The sequence below is a fragment of the Aquila chrysaetos genome, chromosome 10, assembly GCF_900496995.4.
Source record: "Aquila chrysaetos chrysaetos chromosome 10, bAquChr1.4, whole genome shotgun sequence".
In the NCBI taxonomy this organism is placed as follows: Eukaryota; Metazoa; Chordata; class Aves; order Accipitriformes; family Accipitridae; genus Aquila; species Aquila chrysaetos.
The window spans coordinates 3690190-3715939 of NC_044013.1; the positions used below are offsets into that span (position 1 = coordinate 3690190).

Here is a 25750-nt window from a genome sequence, read left to right on the forward strand (position 1 = left end):
CCCAAATTCAGTTCAGGTCTGCCAATTTGTCTTTCACTTTATTCAAGGTCCAAAGAACCAAAGGTCTAAGGCTACGGAGGAGCCATTGATGCATTTTGTGATGGCTATATGGTCCGCATTGAATTTGTAAATTTGGATTGGTAAGATGATAGAAAAATTGTTATAGCAGCCCAGATCTATAATACCACTAAGGCTGACCAATGTCACAGTGTGTTGAAAGGTGCATGTTCAGTCCTCCATCAGCTTGGGGAAAAGAAAGTGTAAATCCATAAGACAGTAACGGAAATCTTTAGGAAAACTTTGTGTTATTAATGTCTAAAATGCCCCTAACCATGTGAATAAGCAGCAGTGACCTGGGTATGTGGAAAAACTTACAGAAAAACCTACTCGAGCTATTTTAATTGATTGTTCAGTCACCTGCAAATGATGCCCCTGGCTATGAAATGCAAATTTACCTCAAAATATTCTTGTTCATTTGATGAGAAAAAGGTCTGCTGTACTTTGAATGTCAATAAGCTTGGCTTGAGAACCCTCTCCTCTAAACACTTCAAGTTATACGTGTATATGAATATCTATACTATACATATACAAATTATATATTGTAAATGTAGAAATAACATCTATTTATTTGTATATATTTAATAATGTGGACTTGTAGACAATTCTAAAAGGTAAAAAAGATACATCACATCAGTTTTTGCAATTGGGTGAAAACATGGACGTTAGCCCAGGGCAAGTACTAGCTCTCACTTCAGTTACGAATCTGCACTTTGTAACTATACGCTATCCACTTAAGGAGATGAAAAAATCACATGAGCCTCTGATGATGAGCCATTTATTGCACAGAAAGAACAACCAAGGCCTTAGACAATACTTGCTGTGCACTGCTGTGTGATGGGTATGTCGAAACCCTTTTTTGAGTTTGGTAGACGTTTTCTGGTTAAAGAAATGTATTCACAGACTGGGGCCATTATTGTTGAAGCCGTGGACTCTCTATACTCGTCAGATCAACTTGATTAGACCTCAACCCGAATGGCATCTTCTACTGTCGGGACGGGGAGTACAAAAAGGTGAGAAGCAGCAGACAACTTCGCATGGCTTGTTTAAGCAGGTCATCCTTTATAAATAACACTCATGTGGAAAGAGAGCTGTAGAGCATGTACTCTAAATGTTGATTCCTCTAACTGAATTACAAAGCCATACCAATGGTGGTTGGCGGGGACCTCTGGAAAGCTGTGGTCCAGCCTCAAAGCGTGACCTCACTGGTGGTCCCTAAGTGTTCTCCCTTGTTGTATCTCCATGCCCTTATCCCAGGCACCTCTGTGCAGCTCTAGCAAAGCTTGATGTCCCGTTGACTACTGGTGGCAGGGTCCTCTGCTCCTCCTGGATATACCCCCTTTGGTCTCCAGGGTAGAAAAGCTCTGTCTCGTGCTCATTTGGCAAGAGCTTAAAAAATGTGAGCTGAAAGTAAAGATAGGACTCTTGCCACCATTTGTCTTCTAGATGGTCCCCTCAAATCCTGGAATATTTGCTGCATGTTGTAGTTTTCTGGTGTTTTCTCCAATCATATCTTAAGTTATCTAAATTATAGGGTTGATACTTCTTCCCTTGAGAGACTATTCCACAATCTAATATGTCTCTCTGTCAAGGAGATTTCTTCACGTAGCTTTAAGCTATACCCCCTTAGGTTACCCTACATAATTTTCTCCTACTTCAGCTCATTCATCAAATATTTATACGTAGTTCATGTACCTATTTACTCATTACTTAGCCAAATTTTACATACTTAGCTCATCCCCCAGTCTTTAAGTATTTTCCCTAAAGGTTTATTTTAGCTCAGAATGTGATTTGATTGCTAGTGCAGAAGAAAGATTATTTTTTTCAGATTTATACTACTCTAAACGTATTAGGGCAATATCTGTACGTATTTATATCTCATGCAGCGTCAGTGAATGCAGAAGTATTAAAAAAGCACAGAAATTGTTCTGTTGGGCTTGTGTTGCACTTTGGACAGCACTTGGTAATCTGAAGTGACATTCAGCTGAAAAATAGCAAAGAGCGGCGAGCCAGAATACAGTGCCTTTGCAAAGGCATATTTCCTTCTTTGTCATCTGGTTATTGAAGAGGCAGAGAAGTAACGTTAGCCTGTGGTGCAGAAATAACAAAGTGCATGTGTGTTTGTATATATGTATCGCTGCGTACATACGTGTATGGACATACGGATGGTAAAGAGCGATGGAGCTCCTTGCTGAGAGAATGTATCAAGCACAAAAGAGAAGTTAGTAATAATCAGTGTTTTTCACAGCATTGCATTAATATTTTTGTGTTCTTTTTGCTGCAGATAGGGAAATGCATACATTCTGCATTGTTCTTTCATTTTATAGGTGCTAGAAATGTTCTGTTGATGTGTATCCCGTATTCTGACCATGGCAGCCCGGTGCTGTGCTCCAGCCCTACTCAAAACCTATTAGAGGAAATCTTTCTTATTGACTTCAGCAGCGTGTGAGCTGCACCCAGGGTTGTGCTGAGCAGTCCAGCTTACTGAAGTTATTTATGTCCTTGAACTGGTGGGACCCCTTGTGTAGCTGTCTAGTGAAGGGGCATGTACATTTCTCAGGTCTAGTGGTCTTGGGTTCGATTAGGGAAGTTAAAGTGTTATTTCTTTGGAACTCTGCAGATCTTAATTCTTGGCTATGAAAAAGTGTTTGAGGGAAGCGGTGTGTAGACCATCTGCCAGCGCTGCCTGCCCTTGGATGTGTTGCTGAAGCCCCAGTCTGAGTCTCTCAGGATGAAGGGAGGAAACTTCTGTCATTTATGTCTGCTTTTAAATCAATGACTTTTTCAGGCATATGGCAGTTTTAATATTTCTCCAACAATACCTCGTAGAAAGAGCTGGAAAGTGGATTGTGGGGCACACAACATCTTAAATTACCAGGCAAGGGGAGCTATCACAGATGTTGCCTCTTTGCTGGGTTTCTGCAACACCGTGTTTTCCTTCGCACGTACGGTATCTCACATTTGTTGGTTCTGGACAGAGCCCAGCAGGTCTTGGTAGCCTTTCACAGCCTCCAGCCTGTGCTGGCAACCTCCAAACGCTGCAGCAGCCTGAGACTTTTTAGTTTGTCACAGTCTGCAATATGCCAAAACCATCTACAATCCAGTGCCCGCACCTCCAAGCAAAGGTAATGACCTTATACTCAAATATAATTATTTCCTTAATTAAACAACCAAGTGAACAAATGTTTGGAAATCATAAACAAAAAAGCATGCAGAGTAAAAAAGAAAATTTGAATGATAGTTCTCATAAGAAGTGTAAAAATTTAGCAAATTTTCCAACCATTTTTTCCTCCTCCAGAAATAGATCAAAACGGTTGATAATCTCCAGGAGGCTAATTTACGGTACCTACTACAACGTGAACTTTCTAAACTATATGCCCAATCTTTGAAGTATGTTTACTCCTTACACAGACGCTCAGAGCAATGGGAGAAGACGCTTGCACACCCATGTGCAGAACAAGGCACCGAGGGTGGGATAAACCGCTGCTTTGTAGCCAGGAGAGGGACTAGTACAAATTACAGAATAAAGAAATCTAGGGTCCTCATTGGTAATCAGGTTCATAAGAGTATAAAGTGCTCCCATGCTATGTAAAATTTTCACCCCTTTGTTTTACAAGGGTATTTTGATATAGACCGTGTTCCTGGTTTTGTTTTTATTTGACATGAGACTACATTTTATGGACTTAGCTCAACCTTATCTTTCCCTGTCACAGCTAAATCCGTATTAGAGGCTGCTCAAGGAGAATTTATCTGGCAACAGATTTACTTAAATGCCATCATCTGAACCCTCACCCCTACACACAGCTGGGGAAGACCCGGGGGAATTTGTTTTTACGGTGCCAGGGTGGTGATGGTGGTTATTCAGCTGCGTTCCCCAAGGAACTGTGGTAATGTACTGAATGAGGTGAGACCCATGGGCATTTCGGTAAGCTGCAATTTCTAAATGTGGGGTTTTTTACTCTTTAGATATCTATTTCTCTCTCTTCCAAGAGGTCCTGGGGAAAAATGTTGTCTAGCCGAGGCTGTCTAACCCCTCGGCACCATGCTAGCCGGACTGGAGAGAGGCTGTAGATGGGGTAGAGGTAGCATGGGGGCATACACATATTAGCATTATTTTCTTCATGTTTAAGTGGCATGAAGGAGGCTTATACTACCCATGCCTGGATTATATACATTCACAAAGAGGTTGTGTACCCTCCTGCTAACCCCGCAGCGGGCATTACTCTCCCGCTTCCAGGAGAAGGGGCTGTATCCCGGTTTGCAAGAGAAAAGCTGCTGCTGATGATGATGGAGGGACTAAAAAAGGTTTTGCTGCTCCTGCTCGTCCGCTCCGGTCCTCATGGCCTGCCTGGGGAGCCTCTCCCTTCCCCAGGCTCCGTGCTGCGCAACGACGGCTCTCTTCCCTTGGCTTGTTTTCTGCTGCCGTGTTCCTGCTTGCAGTGCCACTTTCTATTAATTTCCACGGGGCTGGCAGAATTCAAACAGATATCTACATGTTGCCTATATTGATTTATTCCTTCTCACTGTGGGTGCAAGTCTTCATTGCTTCAGTAGTTTTCCTGGCTGTCTCTGTGTTGGTTTAGTTTTGTGCTGCACTGTTGTTCCCCGTAGTTTTAGTATTTTTCTTTTCCGTGCAGTTCCTCGTGCTGAGGGAAGCATCACCCGCGGCTCTGTCACCGCTGGAGCGCTCACCCAGGCTGAGCTGGGCAGAAATCGGGTAAGGAGAGAGAAGGGCGCACAGCTTCACGCTTGTGGTACAGACCCACCACCCCTGAAAGTCTCATTTCAGATGTGGACAGTGCTTTTATTTATTTCCTTCTTTTCAGAACAGCAACTACGCTGCCAAGCTCACAGCTGACTGTAACTATTACATTCACTTCACAGACCCAGTAAATAAACATGAGAAAATGTTGTCAGCATTGTCAATCTTGACCCATGTAAATTTTATCGCTGAATCGAAAGAAAAAACCAAGAGAGATGCTGACCTTTAAGCTAAAAATTAGGTAACTGTAATTTAATGAGTTTGTTTTTCCCCCACAGAAAAAATTATTAAGGAGAAAGAACATTGTGGAGTTGAACAGGAGAACGTTCTCCAGATTAAGTTATTTCCTCAATTTACTTAGACAAGAACAAATGCAACCTACCACAGGATGCTGGCTACAAACTGTTTTCTTGGATATTTTCAGGAAAAAATGGACAAAAGGTATTAAAAAAGTGAGAACAAATTATAGCTATGGTTTAAAAAAAAAAGTTTTTCTTTTTTAGGGGAGACTGCACAAGAAATAAATATAAATAAGTATGTTTAAAAAAATTCCAGGGTAGCCATGGGAAATGTTCAAAGACTCAGAAATGGCTGAGCTACTTTTATATACACATACTTTTAATCCAGCTTTTTCATATGTTTGAGTGAAAATAGTCTTAAAGTAGTTGCTCTAGTACAAAGGCTTTTATACCTCTTTAGATCAGTTCTCCACTTTTTGAGGTTTTGATCCCCTGTAAAACACTAGCTATAAATGAAAAAATATAGTCCTTTCAATTTTGAACTGGGAAGGTAACATTTAAAATGCTACATTAAGCTTTCGAGCACAATATTTCAAAAAAGAAAGATAAAGAAGAGAGTTGGGAAGAGTGCAAATAAAAGAATGAAAGGTTTATAATGTTGGACTGCAGGAGAGCTGAACATACTCAATTTGGAGAAAAGGAATGACATTAAAGCAACAGGCTGCAAATCCATAAAGCGATTTCACGGGATGAAGAAGGACTAATTGCTCTTGTCAGACTTCAAGGTTAAATAAAGGAGTTATGGGGCTAAATGGGAAAACATAAACCAAGAGGCCTTGATGCTTCCTGCTATAGGACTGTGTCTTCAGTTACTAAAAATTTTGCTGAATAGTGATGCTGTGGGTTAGTTTGTTTTTTGATGGAGTTGTATTGTTCAGGCTCTCTAAAAAACAAGTTTTATTTGAAGTTACCCCCCTTCAGTAATAAGATTAGGCAAAGTTATAAGGAGTAGAAACTATTTTTTATAAGCAAAGGTTCCACATGTTAAAATGTTTTGGTTTTGTGCCTTCAAATTAATATTTAATATTCTTTCTCTTTAATTAAGAATGGCAGCAAAACAGGAATTCTTCAGGGGAAAGCAAGAAGATATCTTTCCATAGTTTGAAAGTGCTCTGAAAGCAGTAATAAAGTAATAAAAGCAGAAATAATTTATTCCCTCTGCCCCCTTTCTCTTCTTGATCTTTCTCAATTTTGGGATCCTCCAAAGCTTCCAGGGAAAGTGTATTGACAGTAAACATGCTTTTCGTAGTTACCTTCAGTGCCTTAGTAGCAATCCATGGCCCCTGGGGATCTCCAAATCACGGATTGAAAACAGCTATCTAGATAATAAAAGCTGCAGGATAACTCATTTAAAAGTTACTTTGCAGAAATTATGATTACTGAGTCTTGCAGCAATATACATCTGAATTGTCTCTTGACTTCGATGGAGTCAATTAAAGCCACTTAATTAGTGCAGTTAGTAATCATCTGCTAAAATTACAGACTTTCTTTTCCGTTATGATTTGTCTATTTTAATACCGTTTTAAAAATTACCCTGTGTAGACAAATTCGGTTAAGCATTTTCTTTAGTTTGCAGCTTGCTTTTGCACTGAATGAATACTTTTAAACATTTGGCAGGCCTCTTAATATTTGAGACTTCTTACGGCAACATAATTTCTTGTGCAGGTCTCTATTTTTCTACTTGCTTATGGTTCCTGCTTTGAGTCCTTGTTACCACTCATGCTTAAACCTTCTTCTGAACTCTGAGACTTGTGCATCCATTTTCCTTGGCTTTTTTTTTTTTTTTTTTTTTTTTCCCAATGAATTTATTAATCGTGAAAGTCAGCAGTCTTCCCTTATGGGATACTGTTGTTTAATGCACTAGACTAGACTGTTTGATTGCACTTTGATTTTTGAAACAAGTCTGTTCTCCCTTTGAAGGTGTTTTGGTACAGGGAAACCTGATAATTCTGCATTAAACATATATGCTGGGGAAAAAGGCAGTGGAAGAAGCCGACCCTGTAAATCCCCCCTGCCCACACCGTGCCAGAGGGGCAATGGGCTCCTGACTGCCTGGGAAATTGGCCTCGCAAAGTGGGGTAGGAAGGACCTTGAATCGTACCAGGAAAGGCAATCATAATACTATTCGACATTGATTCCTCTTAACTTCTACAAGCAACAAAAAATGTTTTCACAGTTAGCAGGGATTCTGCTATTGTACCCCATCTGAGTGCTTATGTCTAATGTGTCACCGGTACCATCCCCAAATGGGCAATTTGTCTCCCACTAGGAAATGATTCTCTGGCACACAAAGCACCCCTATCAGATGTGGCTCACGTTTACTCTCTGGAGTTGACTCTGTGATGACAAATCCCTTTAATTTTGACTTGCTCCTATTTGTCAAACAAGTGGGAATCCAAAATATTGCAAGAATTATTTTCAAGCAAAGCATTTGTTTTGACAGTATTGAAAAAACAGAAAAAAGGAGAGATATTATCCTGTGACAATATCTCTTTTTATACCTGAGAGGCATTGATCCACAGCAGAGGCATTTACAGCTCTTCACATGCAGCACGCGCCTCAAAAATTGTTTACAAGAACAAGAAACTTCTGCCAAGCTGACCTGCAAAATTCTGAGGGTTTTTTCTATAACAATTATTCCATATTCATGCACCCCTGAAAGGATGGGGTGGGTGGAAGATGGATTTGAACCACCTCTGCTTTCCTACTTTCTAGGTCCCCGTCGATACCAGATTATTACGTACCAGCTGTACAGCCCAGGGAATGACTGTAGCGCTCAAGAAGGAATAAGATCTCAACAAACGATGCAGCCCACGAGCACGAAGGGCTCACGGGCGAGGAAGAAGAAGGTGCTCCAAGGATGTTCGCACAGCCAGAGCATCTCCTTGTCTCCCTTTGCCTTGGGGTTACCCAAAGGACCTCCTGGGCACCTGGGTGAGCATTGCACAGCTTCTCAGACACGGGATGGATAAGGATGAATACGAGTGCAACGTTTATGTCCTTAAGAAGATGCAGTGGTGATTTTACGGGGCAATTCCATCTCCACCAGCAAAACTGGGCTGGCAGGTTTTATTTCTCCTTGGGAGGCTGGGGACACATTCTGTCTACGTGACACACCTTACTACTATGCTGAGATTTCAGAAACTCTTTTCTGTCTTGCTGAGCAGCCTGGAGGAGTGCCTTACCTTTCTGAATTGAAGCGAATCTGCCGCATTCTTTCTTATTTATCTATCTATTTATTTATTTATTTTCTCTGTGCCCCGCCGTGCCCTACATAGATAGTAGAAGGCTCTGTCCTTCACTGAAGAGTTTTGGTTCCCAGGGCTTTCATCATATTTAGTCTCAATTTGTTCAAGGAGGAGACCCTTAAATCTTTCATATTAAAACTGTGCAGGGAATTGTCTTCAGTTGGGCAAATTCTCTTCTCAGTTGCATGGGTGTACCCAGAGGAGTCAGACTGAAATCAATAAGATATTTCAGATTTATTTTGGCCTGAAAATTCTAAATCTGAATTTAAATTCAGACTCATAGTATAAATGCAACCCAAATGAAATGTGCTTTAAATAAGTACATTTGCTCAATAAATATATTCTTTTGTTTTTTAAATATTTCTCAGATTTGAGTAATATAGAACCGTATAGAATGTTCCCCTTATGTTTCATTTGCTTTATCTGTGTGTGTGCAAGGCCTTGCCCGTGTGGAAAATGTGTCCAGGCCTGGGTTCCATAAACCACTGCAGCAAAGTCGGTAAACGTGTATTATATCCATGTGACAGACTGAATTGTAAGAATTGTTACAATACAGAGATCAATAACACATGTTGGAATGCTGTTATTAAATATAGCAGTGCCTCAGTAAATGAAAAACCACATCAACTTTCTATGAACCAATGCTTTTTAGAGGGAGACTAAGCCATAGATCAAGCTTTGACAAATTCTGATACTGTTGAATAGATGAATTTTTTTGCTAGCAGCCTCCATTCCACCTATCGGAGAGAAAGGAAAGTAATTCACGCTACAGACTCAAAGTGATTTTAAATGAGGTGAAGGAACACACAGTTCCAAACAGCAACGTTTTGATTCCGAAGCAACTCTGCTCAAATATTGATGCATCATAAATTTTAAAATGCATCCATTTCCACTTAGGGATAATTCCTGTTTTAGGGGAAAAAAAGATTCTTTTTTATATTTATGACAATCTGGAAAAATAAAAATTAAGTCCTGCTGTCTTTTTGCACACAAAATGCTCATGGATTTGCAATTCCATGGAATTTTTTTTCTTCACGAGAAGAAAATACAACAATAAAATATTAAAATTTAAAATTTTCTAAAGGCATTATAATTACCATATTTTTTTTGGCAAGCTGTCCTAATTTCATAATTGGATTGCCAATTGAAAATTAGTACAGATTTCATTTCTCAGGAATTTGTTCCAGCTTTCTGATTGTTAATATATGTTGACCTTGAGCCTGAAGTCCAGCTTCCATGTCCTTTATTTCCATTAAGTTCAAGTTTGAATGTCCTATTTGCTCCTCGTGGTATTGCTTTACAGATCAATTCAAGAAAGAGATCTCGTAACAGCAAATTCAATTGTGAAGCGACCGCTGTCAGTTGGACTTAAGTAATCAAGTGGAGCAGCTTGGTTTGTTATATCTATAGACCAGGTAAGACTTTTTTGGCTTTAGTTATGACTGGTTTTATGCTACTGATATGTTCGTGCACTGGCAGTCATTATCAAAAGCATTTTGAAGTTATGTTCCTTACTGTGCTAATAAGTCCACATTAATAAAGAAGCCACTACATTACTGGGTATAATAATCGGTGAAATATTTGTGTTAAATACTATTGGGAAAGAAAGTATTTGTGGTTTTTAAGACTAAAAAGATGTGTTCTAGTACCAAAAAGAATTAGACCAGTAATTTTCAACCAGGGACCTGTTATTCCTTGGGCGTTTACAGGCTACTTTTAAAGGACCTTGAAAACCCATTGACCGTATGTTTGTATTCCTTCTAGAGCACTTCCACTGGAAGATATCTAAAGAGATGCCCACAAGTTAAGGAATGCTGAAAATAACCAAAGGTTAGTGCTTTTGAAAATTCTACTTTTTCTATAAAGATCTTATAACTAAAATTGAGAAAACCAATAAAAAATGTTAACTTTTTTGTTTGACACGAGTGTTTGATTGAAATTACACAGCCTATTTTCATCATGCTCCAAAATTGTTTATCCAAAACAGGATGCCTTGATTAAAACTCTTTCTGTTTGTAGACTTCAGAAGAGGTCAGATTTTTCTATTAACACATATTACAAAGTTTGTCATTATTTGTAGGCATCTTGTTACCTATGGTAACTGCAGGATAAGCTGAAAACAATTTTTCCAAAAGGTTTTAAATATAATAGCCAGGTAAAAAGAAAATGGTGTAATGATAGGAGAAGGACACGTGGTTTTTTAGTCAAACACTATGTTAAGAAACCCAAAAGAGGAAAAAACAGAGAGGAGGAGATACTAGAAAAGATAAGCAGAATACTTAGGGGGATAGTAGTAAATAATATTTAGGGATACTATTAAAATATGTAAAAACATTTTCTGAAGTATTGGTATATGCATACACAGTCCTTCATTCCCTGTGTATATATTAATTGCGTGTCCCTATAAATCCCCTTTATCTCTATTTGCTAGTGCTCCATTTTTTCCTGTACTTATGACTGACAAGGAGAAGTAATGTAATCTCAGAAGCTATAAAACATTACTTGATGGTTCAAGAAGTTGCTCCCAATACATCCCATAGAAGACAGCACAGCTAGATTGCCAGCATTTTACTCACTTATCTTCCTTGCCTCCAAATGATGTGAAATCATTTTAATAAAACCCAATATGAAATAGATTGGCTTTCAGCGAATGTGCATTGCGGCCTAAGACACCAGTGAGAATTTCTTTATCAAAGGATATTCATTCTTCTATTAGTTTGATATTAAAATTAAAGCTAATGCTTTCTTTTTACAAAGAAGACCAAGAAATTTAGTCCCTACCTCCATTGACAGGTCTTTATGGACACAGGATGATAACTTGTTGGTTGTTAATGATGTAACTATAAGCGACCTTATCTGCTTTCCCCAGTAAGCTGAATATAACAGTATATTGGTAGTGTCATTTATGCAAAAGACGGAAGACCACAGGCTGGAACGGAGGCAGAAGCACAGAAATGAAAGCGTTGCCAACCTCCTTCAGCGATGAACGCTCCTCACAGCCCTCGGTGAGCGAGAACTGCTCGGGTCGTTTCGCAGCTCCAGCCGTGGCACTTACTCTCCGCCTTCCCTTGCTTTTATGAATTTGGCCCTTGAGCGATGGGGACAGACGGTGGGACTAACGGCAGTCATCTACCGGCTGAACACCCGGGAAACCGATGAGCAGGTACAATTTCAGATCGACTGAACGAGCTCCAAAATTGCCTGAGCCTTCTCCTCCCTCTCGTCTCGCACATTAAACCCAAATTACCAAAGCCTGGGGTTGTACTCGGGTGTCAGCGCGGAGTAAGCGGGGCTGCGCTGGAGATGGAGGTAGCGTGCCACCACCAAGGCCTCTTGCTCAGCTGTGGTCCTTCACGGCCATGGGGAGAAAGGAAGAGTTTTATGATTAAATAAGTTGCGAAGCTCTTCTTCAGGCTGCATTTCAAGTTTGTAGGGCTCATTTAAAGCACTGCAATTTGTTGCTGTGACTACTCTGCTGCTAGACGTGCAGGATTAAAACTTCTTTTAGGTTGTCCTGCGTGGTGCCTTCCTACCCGCTTACCAGAAGAAAAAGAAAGGAAGCGTTTTTAAGATGTAAACCTATTAAGTGCAATAGCTGCATAGTCCCATACCTGCTGAAAATGAGCTCCCATCATAGGACAATACATTCAAAATGATGCCTAATCTTAAATTACCCATCCACGCCTGTGAAATTCAATGGCTGTGCGCTGAGAGATCCCATTATAAGTGACGTAAGTATGACTTTGGCTGGCCTGCTTATTTCTGCTGCTCCTCTGCTATGTTACTTTGACATTTTCCAAGTGTCTCTAGCCTGCGGGACAGCACCGCATATTATCTATATGAGGCAATTTCACTCAACAGTTAAAATAATGAGCCTTTTTCTAGTAGTTTCCCCACCTTTGTAAACTGAGGTGCCTGCATGTCCTCAAGTATCAGCGAGTTCAGTTAAAGGTTTTCATATCCCGCCGTCCATCAGCAAGGGCTATGGAAAATGTAATTATTTTTGTATATCTCGTTTGAAAGGTTGGTCATCAGTCATAGCTGTTTACATGTCAAATACAACATCTGAAGTCCCCAAACTGCACCAACTAAGCACATGTAGTCAAAATATCTTTCAAAATGTGAAATATGCTACTAAGATACCTCTAGATTATGTCAACAAATATAGTACAGAGGATAACTCTTCCTATATAGTAAATGTATTATATAAGCAACCATGAAAAACTTTGAAACACAAGATATTTGAAATCTCATTTGATAGAGACACTTCTCGCTAAAGCAATTTCTCTCAAAGAAATGTGGATCTAATTTGCCAACTGTGATTTGAGAGAAGAAATATATATATTGATTTTTTTGTTTTGTTTTGTTTTGTTTTGTTTTTTGTCCACACAGGATAGATTTTACTCCAGAACAGGGGAGGGGGAGAGGGGACAAAAGTACTTGGTTCTTCTCCCATATTAATACTTCATCGAAGGCTCCCTGTAAGCAGGGATGTTCCCCTCCAACAACTCCATACGTCATCAAATGGTTTATTTTTAACCCCTGTTTAATATTGTATGTCATGAACTATCTCCTAATAAATCCTCACTGTAGCCAAAGGCTTCTGTAATAGCCAGTCATTTAGCTCCATTGCAGATTCATTTTAAATTTTCTTTTTAAAGGTAGAGTTTTTAAAATAAGCTGGTAAGAAGAGAAATGTTTCACCATTTTTCTCTATACAGAATATGTTGTAAGACCCAGCAGCTGTGTTATTTTCTCTACATAACATGTTAACATGAGAGGAAGGTAGCAAATTTTGATAGAGTGTCATGCAATGAAGAGTCCTCCCTTCAGGACCATTGAGGCTTACCTAGAATTAACGAAGGTATTAATTTGAAGCACAATGGAAATACTTGAAAGAAACCATTAATTAACACTTCTTCTTTATATTTTTTTCCTATATTTTCCAGTTGCGTTGATAACTGGAGACGGGAACACTTTTGGAGTGGTGATTTGCAAATTTTACCGTGTGAAGCCACCAAAACCTCAAAAGTTGTTTGTCACAGGTTTTGTGATGCTCTCTGAAGTCAAAAGAAGTCACATAACTAAACGTAAGATTTTTCTTTTATGATATTTGGGAGTACAGTTTTCAAGCATGAATTTTTTAAGAAACTCTTTTGATCAGATATCATTCAGGGCAAGGTGATGTTGAGCATTGTCCTCGTAATCTGTTATTTTAACGATGGTACTTTGGAGCCTCTCAAGCTTTCTGTTGTCACCAAGTCCAAGGAAGATATGAAAAAGCTGGATAGGAATGACAGGGAGATTAATGGGCCAAGAAACCCAGGAGAAATCTCTAGCTGTCTTACTTCAAGGGCTTAACACTCATTTTGTACCCAGCCTCACGTAAGGAGCTGGTGTTGTCCACCCTATATCACAGTGTTTTATTTATAATAATTTATTAATGAGAAGGGGAAAAAAAAAAAAGTGGTTTTTAACCGTAATGACTCGTGTGTACAGCAAAGCATTTAGTATTTATTATTTTTCTTGACTGTAAGTTTAATTTATGATACTGTTGTTTCTTCCCCTTGCAAAGTCTACCATTCTCTCTGTAGTTCAGTGCTAAAAAAAACCCAAAATCTTCAGCTCTTCCTAGGAAATTCTCTTTCAAGTTTGAGTATTCTTCCCCAGACCATGTCTGTTATTCCAGTGACGTAAATGCTTCGTTTTGCTATTGTTCACCTTGAATATTTAAGTCTCGACTTTGATAGATACACAAACATTGGCTTTGTTTGAAAGCAACAATATGATGGTAAAATACTTACATTTTGAATCTAAATAAAAATGTATTTTTTTTGCTATTCAAACTCCATGGTGCATTCTGTAGCTAAAGGAAGATCCTCTTTACAGTGTTTTGCAGATGCCAGTGAAGCCAGAATCGCTCTCTAACTTTGCAGTTGCAACCTCTGTACATCTTTCTCTGAGTTAGAGGACAAATAAACACAAGCTGATGGGCCATTTCCATGCCACTTTAGTCATGGTATTTTTTTTCCTATATTTTGATTCCATAATATGATATATGAAGCAAAATCAATAATGCTTGCTTTTAAGGTTAAGAGCACAGCTGAATAAATAATTCATAAGTCATTTGATCAATGTGACTTCAGAGAATACCCACCAGCAGAGACCGGTTTTCTCAGATATACCCATTATTTGAAAATACCTGACTATTGTCTTGGGTAAATTTTTAAGTCCTTATATTGACCAGAACTAATTTTAAATAAGCACTTGCTATTTGTGCTCTGCTACTTATTGGTGACCTGCCAGCTCTGAGTCACCTTGTGCTGCCTGGCTGATTGGATCAGCAGCACAGCTCTTCCCCTGCAAATACTTGATGAACAAGCATGAATAAGCCTTAAAAAAAAAAAAAAAAATAGTTTTTGGTTCGGGTCGCAGGAGGAAAGAAAAGCAGGTTAAAACTTGGCTGAAGTGAATTGATTTCAACAAGAGATCGGGCGCTATTCATCCAGCTCTGGATGAACAGTCCAGTGGCTGCTCCGCAGGTGTGCTCCTGCGGGGCTGGCATCAGCCCTGGAGCACGGCAGCCTCTCCCGGCCCCTCGGTCCATGGGACCGGGTTAGAGCTGGATGAAAATAAAGCATCCAAAATAGCACAGCCTGGATCAGTTCATGGATCTGCTTCTGTCGCTTTGCGATGCTTCTGACATTTGCATTTCCAAATTTTACTTTCTGGGGCTGCTGAGGACAGATTTGTGCCACCTGCTTAAGTGGTGCCTGGATGGTAGGGCGGCATAAATTGTGAACAGCGTATATAATTGTATCCCTGTATTAATCTTGCTCTTGATGGATTGCCACTCCACGCTGGAGTTTCCTAAGATGTTAATGATTTTTGTGCAAAACAGAAAAACGTGGATTCCCATTGAACAGCATCAGCTAAAGCAGCAAGGCAAGAGCACGTGAGCTTTCAGCTCAGGCTCCAAAGTCGGTTCGAGACACTCCAGCAGGACTTGTTTCTTTCCAGTTCCTACCTCCGATCGTACCCGTAACAATATTACTTGGGGCTAATTCCTGCCTCAGCTGTGGACAGACTGGACCTGTCCAGACAACATGGGGGCTTCCTACACCTCCTGGTAAGGCAATGAAGCTTACGTGGGGACCTGGTCTTTAATTGAGATAGGCTGCTCGAAAGCAAGGCAAGGACTAAGAAGTATTTTTGCATTTCAGACAGATTGTCAGCTGGGGATTCATTCTGTGTATGTGTCGAGTCTGAACGGAATTATTTGAGGAATTTTCATTCAGTGAATTGTTTTTTCATCTGCAGCCCGACACAAATGCTCTGTGTCAGAACTGCAACACACCGTTTCTCCGAAAACTGAAGTAAAATGAATAGCAAAGCATGCTCGCCAGAAGAGCATGAAGCGTAATATCTTTTGTATCGGGGTTTGGAGAAATATGTGTAATCCCACAGAAATATTTTTCAAAAAAAGGAAAAAACCTCTGACAGCACTGCTGTAATTACCTCCTTTGCTCCCTGAAGAACGGGTCCATCCATCCTCCCACCAAACGCTGGCCCAGCTGCAGGGTGGTGGTGGCGCTTGGGCTGAGGTAGGATCTTCTTCCTCTGCCTCCAACGGGCAGGCAATGGGTAGGTGAAGGGGTAGAGGAATATTTGATTTGTCTACTAAATGCCAATGTATAATGGCAAAGGAGGATGAAGGCCTGTCATCAAAGTGCTAATAATGGAGCTAATGCTTAACTATGCTCCATATCAGGCACTGTATTTTATCGAATTACGTACATCGCATTTATGTTTAGACTAGCTGTTTAGGGCATCAGCAAGTGCCTCTTTTGGGGGCCTTCAGAGCATATATACACTTTTCTTGAAAAGTGTCATATGAATGGAAAAAATATCCATGTCACTAAGAACAATGCAGCCCTTTTCAAGTGATGTAATTTAAGGATATATTGTCTTGAGTAGTAATTTGTTATCCTACTTATTCTTTATTGGCACCATGAAAACAATAGTTACAAATGCATTAATCTTACTGCACTCTTTTTAACCATTCATTCTGGAGTATGTAATACATTTATCTTTCGGTCCCATGGGTCTGATAGGAAGACTATTGAAACTAATGGAACAATTCGCAGTGCTTTCAGGAAATAGTAGAAAGCATTAAAAGGATGTTGGGACATATTCAAGTTGAAGATATTTCTTGCAAGGTAAAGTTCAGCAAAATGTCTGTGCTGGTGAATGGCAGAATCCACTATCAAAAAAGTTTAATTCAGAAATTAAATGCAAAGATGGAAGCACAGTAAAAAGAGACATTAATCAGAAGTTATCTAATATTAGGGCTTCACTCATGTAGTTCCCATACTAGGTTTCTAATACACATCTCCACATGCAAGTCTTGTCTCCATCACGTCTTTTGTCCCAATCACCTTTTTTTCTCCAACCTTGACAAGTGCTATCCTATCCACAAAGAAACCCTGCTGATAATGACTTTCCTAGTCCTTTTCTTGGAGCATGTAATTTATTTCTATGAATCTTTAGCTAGGTTTTCTATTTTAAATTGTTTAAGAAACAGGTTTCTTCATTTCTAGTGCTATTAAGAGCTTATACATCCCTGAATTTATTATTTCTCAATCAACTTTCCAAGTCTGACTCCTGCCACGATCACACTGGGATAACAGCTTCCATGTACAGCTAATAGATGCTCAGCCATGAAATCAGTAATGCAGTTCTTTGCTCATGTGTAATTCTACTTCTTTATCTTCTCCCAAAGCTCTTAAATACTCTTTTTTTTTTTTACAATAATATTTATATATAAAAGAGTAGCCAGGGTGCTGATGCACTCTGACCACTTGCTTATCCTTCTGACCTTTATTTTCTTGTTTTGGTGTACTCCTGTCTTGTCTTTTGTCTTCTATTTCAGTGGGAAATTTCTGGGCTGGGGAACTTCTCTTGTAAGAGATCTAATTCCTCAAGTCCCTATTCCATGAACAGAGCTCCAGGCACTGTATTTATACAGATTACAGATGATCTGTCATATATCCTTATATAATGCATTCTAATAGACTTAAACTGGGGGAGCATTTTGTAAGTTACATGTAGGAGCTTCAACATCAAATCCTATTTATTTTTTTGATCTGTCCCATGAATCCCTTTGTAAATGTCCTTTTCTTCACAGAATAATGTCAAACAAATTTTCTGATTGCTGAGTATTGCTTCTCCTAGAACATGATGGATCCCTCTGAGGTAGGATTTGTCAAGTTTTTACATCTGCTTCTCTTATCATGACTGAGACTATTAGAAATATTTGGATTTTCACATACTTTCTCTGTCCTGAGTTTCCTAAAATCTTTCCTTATGAATAAACTCAGGGAGGTTTCGTGGACTAGGATATAAGATACCTAATTTTGAACTCTGATCTTGGGTTCACTGCAATCTTGTATGTCTCAGTCTTGTTCTAACCACAAGAAATTTTGCCAGTCATCTCAAGAGAAAAAATGATTTTTAGGACATAGCCATGGTGGTCAAACACTAAGGCATCCCTGTACAACAGCAAAAAGTTCTTTTGACAGAATAGGTGACTTCCCTGATCAAAATAATTAATGATTATTGATGATTACTAAGATAACTATGGTATAATCAGTTTGCAGCTACACTAGGAAGACTGTGCTGGTATAACTGCGCAGAGAGAGATCTGCACTGTGAATAAGACTTCAGCATTTCTATATCTCCATTTCCAGTCTATAAAATGGAGACTTCCTGTGGAGGAATGGCATAGTTATCAATAGATTCATTTTATATAATTGGGTACTCTGCTGATGCAATAAGAACTAACATAAAATATTAACCAGCCAACAGCCTGATAAACCACATAAGTGATACTGAAGAACAGAAGTAAATTCTGTATCATTTACATTCAAAAAAGCACCTCTGTTGATCTGGTCAGCAGTAAGACAGTATGAAATGCTATTATGCAAAGATGATCCAGATGTCCTGTGATTGAAAATGTTTCCACTGCGCTGCTCTATGGGCCACATTTTTCTCTTACATTGATGCAAAGCCACTAGAACTGCTGAAGTTCCACGTAGCTGATCTGTGGGATGTGGGAATTAGACCCATGGTACAGCAGCATTCCTAACTAGTTAGTTGAACCAACTTGTTGGATAGCCAGGATTGTTTTGAATTCAAAGAATGAACTATTCTTTTGGTCTACAGTATATTAGTAGTTCAGGGCTATGCACCTAAATCAGTATAATCCAAATAGCGCGTGTTATACGTACACTGGGTTTGCTGACTCAGGTGTAGACATCTCATTGCCTGGTATGGACATGTCCTGTGATTATGGGACTCACCCAGACAATTATATTATCCTTTCTTTTCTAGAGTATGCTGTGCCATAAGCCTTCAGTTTACCTGGTGCTTTACATATTTTTAACTTTTTCTTCAAATGCCCCAGTGTTTGTTAGACCATTACATCTTCTCACTCCGCAGCTGTGATGACATTTCGGAGAACAGAACTAACAACCTAAATTTTAGAGTTTATGCTTTTTTCTCTCAGAAAACATGATTAAAACTATGTTCTCACTGTTCTGAAGGCTTAATTTATTTGTCTTTCACAGATAGATTATTTAAAGTCTCTAATATTCAAATGTAAATATTCAAATACAAGTTCCATTTGCTGTAGATCTTAAAACAAAACCTTTGTTTCTTAAATCTTTGTTTACAATAGAGGAAAGTATCTTATGCCAAAAAAAAAAAAAAAAAAAAGCATTTGCAGTTAATCTTTTGGATAAGACTATTACAAAGCTATTTGAAGCAAAAATCCAACATACAAAAATGCATATTGTATTGCTTCAGGTATATAAGAATGAATTACAGGATTTGAGTCTTATTTATTTTCCATAACAGCTTAAGAACGTTAAAGAACAAGTTAAAAAGTAGTCACTTGTTTCTTTGTTTGTGGTTTTGTTGTTGAGGGGCTTGGGGGTTTTGTCTGTGTTTTTTTCCTTAAACTTTATCAAACCAGAATATGAAAGTAGGTCACTGCAGCAGAGTAAGGGCCTTGTACAACAGAAAACAACCCCGCAGCCACCGGGGATGGAGCCACATCAGGCATGCAGGTTCACACCGTGGTTTCGGAGCTGGCTCTGCATGAACAATGCAGTTCAAAAGCTCTGGAGCCAGAAACGTTATCCACCCCGCGGTGACCTGCTGCTTGGCCATCTCTGCACCCACTTTGGAGATCAGTCTCCTCCAGTGCCAGCGGGGCAGCACCAGCTCCCAGTCTGCTCTGCTGAGCTGGGGCACCAGGGAAGGACAAGCCGGTCTTATCCAGGATCAGATCACTGGTATCACTTAGTGTCTGTAGAGTGTTGAAACCTGGTCCTTCTACCGTACGAAATGGTCTCCTCCTCCTCCTTAGGCAGTTTTGACCTGAGATTTTAGGGGCTGCGTTTGTGAACTTCCATGTGGGTCTAAAAATGACAGGTCTACATATTGGCCACCATAATGTTTTGGAGAAGGCATTGAAGTACAGTGGTGAATGTTTGTTCTCCTTCTTGTTATTTCTTCCTTTTCCGTATCCCCAAGGGGATTTTTGTATACTTCCATTGCAAATACTTGTACAATTTACACATGAAATATTTGCATGGATGGGAGAAGCTACAGCCTGCCCTTCAATTTGATTTTAGTATTGATATTTTCCTTTCACTTCTTCAGAGTGAATGAAAACTCTTAGAGAGGATTAGCACACGGGCGACTGAGTTAACACCATTTAACCCCGGGACGACACCTCGTTTCTGTGGAAAACCGCCTTGCCTTTGACGTCTGCAGGAGTCTGGAGTCTGGTGAAAAGAGGAGCAGGTGGGACACCAGAGGAGAGCTTCTTCCTTCGGAAGTCTGAATTCATCAAACAAAACCTTAGGACATTGTTTTAAATGCTGAAAACAGAGCGAAACCATTATATGGCACGCTGTTTTGTAGAGTTAATTTGTGGAGTTTACAGATCCTTGGTGGGTGCGTAGACTTGGGAACAGAAATGCTTTCTTAAAATATTACTGTGGAGCCAGATACTTCACTTTATATCTCCTCCACAGCGCTGATTCTTGTTACAAAATTTCACACGCTGGATGTCTGATAAAAGCAGGGAAGTTGTGAGTGCCCCCACACGAGGCAGCTCCAAAGCGATTTTTTTTGTGCATGTGAATACAGAGTCCATCATTGCAAGAAGAGGTAAGAAAAGGAAACCTGAGGCTTTTTCAAATACTGTAGCTTCAAATCACAGTGATTAAATTATAGTCCAATCACAGACTGAACAAGAGGATGTTGGTGAAATAAAAGTAAATGCACTTAACTCTTCAGGCTTGTGCAAGGTATTTGTACGTAGAGTCACACCCTTCTTGACTGGACTAGGAAACTTGTCTAGATGCCTCACATAGTAATGGGTGTGCTATCTGTGGAATTTCATTTGAAATCCTAACTCTTCCTAGGATTTTTTTACAGTAATGTTAATGGTAACTATAAAAGCAAATAGATTTCACCAAGGGCAAGAAGTTTGGCAGCTCTATTAATTTTCTTTTTATCTAATGCAAAGTATTTTTTGAAGTATTCTTAGAAATTCCTTGTCTTGAAGTAGTTCCTGGTAAAGATAAAATAAAGGTCCAGTTCTGTTACATTTAACAAGCAGAGAAATGCTTTATGAGTATAAAAAAATGATCAGTGAATTTCTTGTTCTATTTTAAATGTGTCTACATGTTAGGAAAAATGAGAAAACAGACTGACACCTTTCTTATTTATATTAAGTTGATATTTATATCAAGTTTTAAAGATTCATTTTCACATGGAACCAGCTTTAAAATTATGTTTTCCATTCCCAGAGTATAATTCTTACTTTATGAACATTTGAATTTAATCACATTGAATAAGTTATTGGTAAATGATACCTACTTTTCCATAGATGATCTGTACTCAGACTCCCTTTAGGTGCCACACACAGTAGCCATCCTGTATCAGATGTTATTTTTATTAACACTGAAGAGTGGACATTTCATTTTACCTCCTTTTTATTTTATGTTTAATATTTAGCTTAATTTTTAACTTCAGCTTTGATATTTAGTTTAACTTAAAAGCATACTGCTTTTATTTTATTTGTAGCTAGAAGGATGGTAAAGCAGCAAAGAAAAACCCAGCCTTATTGTTTTGTTTATATCTCAAGCTTACTTTTTAATATTTCAGGGCATCTTTTCAAAGCAAGGAAATATTTCAGTCCTCCTGACTTCTTGCTATCCTTGCTGAGACTGTCAGTTATTGTATGGCCACTTGTCCACCAGCCACTGGACTGCACCACCCATTAATCTAGTTTATTCCCTCTAATTAGCCATCAGACATGCAGACACCACAGACCTTAATGGAGAAGAGGTGGTAATCTCACTGTAAAAGGCTGCTTGTCCCTTTTGACTCTCCCCCGGAGAGATCAAGGTCCAGGACAACAGTGATACAGCAGAGGTGACTCTGAAAGAGGGGGAAAAAACCAGCACAGAAGCTTTAACTTTGCATGGTAATACTCCTTTCTTGTACTGTCATGAGCGTGTTTCAAATTTAATTTCACAAGTTCAAACACATTTGCAAATAATTATTTTCAGTGTCTTGCTGTTGCATTCAAATTTGTGAGTACAACCCATTATCAGTTTCCTTAGAATCTGATCATTTGTGCTTAGAGGTGAAGCCTCATTAGCCTTCTCAAAACAATATAAACGGGAAATGTCTGAAATCATGTGATTAGAGATGTGTAAAACTACTTGTGGAAACACAGGTACCTGATGAGCCATTAATGAGATCATTAAAAATATTCAAAAATTCAATTTCATCTGAAAATAAGAGACTTCTTGTAAAATGCTTAAAAATATAGTAAAAACCTGTTACACAGTTTGAAAATGCACAGTGAATTTTACCTCCTAATGCAGGGCATTGACTGACACACAAGTGAAAGAAAAATATCAATACTTAAATCAAATTGAATGGCAGGCTGTAACTTCTCCCATCCATGCAAATATTTCATGTGTAAATTGTACAAGTATTTGCAGTGGAAGTATACAAAAATCCCCTTAGGAATACGGTGGTTTGGAAACTGCGGGTCTGCTCATACCCAAATGTAGAGCAATTGTAAAAACGCCAGCTTGCCAAATGTATTCCTCAACTAATTTTGTCACAGGATTTTATACTTAGAAATTTATAGCAAATTCATCAGGTCTAAACCAGCTGGAGATCGGAGCCTGGCAAAGCGATCTCCATTTGCAAGGACAAATGCTAAAGCGTGTGGCTTTAGATTTATGAATTTCTCTTGTGCCCAGACTGGACAGCCCTGTTTCATCCACGAGGATCCAGATCACCTTGGACCGTCAAAGGAAGAGTCTTATCAACCGGGATAAAAACCAAACATTTACCAAGGTGCTGGCTCTGCATTAGGTGCCCCACGAGCACGGTGGGACGAGCTGCCTGGTGTGTTTGCATCCGAGCCGCTCGGCCGCGGTGAACGTTGACACAGCCCTGGCAGAAAGAGTGGCTCCAGCAATGAAATCCTGACTGATGAAGCTCATGGGGTAAGTTGTCAACCTGATCAAACACTGCCCGAATACCCCATGGCGTGAGCCATCCCTGGGCACTGCGATCGCTAATCATCGACGTGGCCGTGTCAGATGATGCTCCACGCGCCGCAGAGGGCCGGTGATCGATGGTCCGCACTGCGGTGCTCTGGCGGAGGGAAAGGTGGGGAATCGGCTCCTGCGACCGAGTCCCCGACCCAAAGGGCAGCGTTCGGTCTCTGAATGCACCGGCTATCCGTTCGACCGACGTCTTGTCCATAATGTCTTGGCAGACTGTTGCAGCTAATCTCTCTATTGATTTTTGCTTAGAAACACCTAGAGCTATTCAATCACTAATAAAATCTGAAGAGTTCGGTTTTCAAGACATTTAACTCGTTTGGAGGCAAAGTTTATTTATTGTTTGATGAGCAACTGAATAGTTCTGCTCGTTTCTGAGTAAAGGCATCATATGGACGATTGACAACTGAGTCAAAATCCATCCAGCCACACTGAGCTTTAGCCTGGCAACTGGACTCAATTTGGGCTATTATTGTCCATGCATACGCTTGTTTTTCTTCCTCCTTTTCCCTCTCTTCTGGTCTATTTTCCCAGTTTAACTGGGGGGGAAAAAAGTCCATATATCTTTCTGAACCTGTGTTTCCTTAGCAGCAGACACTGCTATCATCAACACTGAGTGGCAAATCTTGATGGATCCAGTTTGGAAGGAAAGGCAAACTTTCTGATTGCCTTTTGATTTGCTTTCCTTGTCTCCCCTTCTGTTATTTTTTCTGTCCTACTCCGGATCCAAATGTTGTTTCGTCCACAGCTCCTTCCAGATTTGCTGAGAAGAAGCCAAGGTGAAAGCAAGCTGGAGGTGTAAAGTTTGGGAGGGGGAATCAGGCGTGCAGGTGGGGCTGCCCACTGGGGTGACCTTCCCTCATCCCATGCCAGATGCCCTGGAAGCCTGCCCGGTTTGGCACTTACCTCTTCAGGAAAGACAGAAATTACCAAACAACAAAGGCAGAGTTGACAGGAGAAAACAATCAATGCACCTCTGTCTGGGGTAGAAATCGTTACTGGCATCGGGAGAAGGCTAAGGTATGTAAATGGCAAGAATATGGGGAGACTTCATGTCTTCAGATATATTCTTACCTTTAAATAAGGCCAAGTCTTCAGTAAAAAAATAATGTCTTATTTAATTGTAAGCCTTTCAGGGCCCTTGCAAAAAAGCTGTAATATTTCATTGCATAAATGATATACCTAAATCTGTATCAGATAATGTCTCACTTTTCTCTTTATTTAAATGATGAAAGATGGTTTATTATGACTAAGATAATTTTCTGACTTCTTTTTTTTTACGTTTTCTTAACAGGGATGACATTTAGACTAGAAAAAGAAAAGTAAGACCAGCCATCAATAAGTGGTTTTATTGGTTAAATTTTAATGTTATTTTTAAGCAAATAATGAATTACTTTGACTAATAACTGTAGAGCCAGACGTGATTCGTTCTCATAATTAGGTTGGCAGTCACCATCAATCCTGTAGTTTTAGTTCATCCGATTATAAAATCTTGTCTCCTTTTCCCATATAACATCTTACCAAATTGCACCCCGTGAAATATGACGTGCTTGATGGGACTTTGCTTGGACAGTCCTCAGAATAACTTTTGCAGTTACAGAGCTACAACCATGGGGGGTCAGCAGCCACCCCTGAGATTCAGGCTGGAGCCAAAGCTTGGGAAATATTGCTAATCTGGAAGAGCTTTCGGCCTTTGCAGACCATGGCTATTTTTGTAGAAGAGTTAAACCTAGGAAGCTTCAGACTCAAATCAATCTCTCTTAGAGGAACTGAGCACAGCTGAAGCACTTGCACTTGTTGAGCATGTGCCAGCAGCCCTCAAGGGGACTGAGGTAACATCACACTCCATTTAACTACAGCACATACGGCTGAAGAAAAGAAATTACCTCGTATGTGGCAAGAAGCTTTCACGTGTTCTAGATAAGACAGACAGGTGGGTGGTTTCTCAAATGCTGGCCTGTATGACACTGAATCGAAACAACCATTGCAAAAAAGCTTTCTTCTTTTCGTGAAGACTATCTACCCAGAGATAATGTTGAATATTTGAGGAAGATACAGGTATTGGTTTATTAGGGAAATGCAACTCTCTTATTTCAGTCATTTCCTTTATTAACTTTTATTTTAGAAAAAATATATCCATGTACATTGAGATGTGGTTACTTCTGTAGCTAAAAATGTATTATCTAACTTTGGTTATACTCCTAGCAGTAAGACAGACAAGTTATCTGAACCTACCTCGGTGTTCCCACTTGGACAGTGTTTATCATATTGATGTGTAGGAGAAAAAGCGTTCATCTACCATCAAACTGCATAGCTTTGAAAAAAAAAAAACAAAAAAAAAGAGTAGAAACTTTTTGGCATGTTCTAATAGTACATAAGCTTATCACTTAATCACACAATGGTGCTACGGGCTGGCTGGCTGTTAGGCAGCCAACTTTCATTGCTCCCACTGCAAGAAGAAACACTCCTCTTATAACAACTGGCTCACCTTCTTAACTGTGTTTTTATACTGTAGTTCACACTTTTGCTTGTTGACAGATTTAGAGCACTTTGTGAAAGCAATAATTGGCCTGGGAATATAGCTGGCATGCTTCCCCAGAAAAGGACTTGAATTAGATTGCCTTAGGTCTTTCATTAACTGCTAAAACTAATGCAGTGTGCTACCGCAACCGCTGTGCCGTTTCGGGAGCGCGCTGAAATCCTACTGCAGGAACCAGG

The 25750-nt window shown here is 39.6% G+C and overlaps 1 long non-coding RNA gene across 7 annotated transcripts; it reads left to right on the forward strand.

Moving 5' to 3' along the window:
• Positions 1–3780: 3780 nt before the first annotated feature.
• LOC115347545 lies at positions 3781–25492 on the forward strand. 7 transcript variants are annotated; one of them, XR_003925521.1, is made up of 11 exons: positions 3781–3961; positions 4695–4774; positions 7039–8052; positions 9670–9781; positions 10131–10196; positions 13316–13456; positions 15268–15495; positions 15590–15970; positions 17554–17621; positions 20094–20606; positions 21609–25492. It is a non-coding gene; the product is annotated as an uncharacterized LOC115347545 (long non-coding RNA). The 7 variants fall into 7 exon arrangements; XR_003925525.1 differs by having other exon boundaries at positions 20094–20390; positions 20471–25492; XR_003925519.1 differs by having other exon boundaries at positions 20094–25492.
• Positions 25493–25750: the final 258 nt, after the last annotated feature.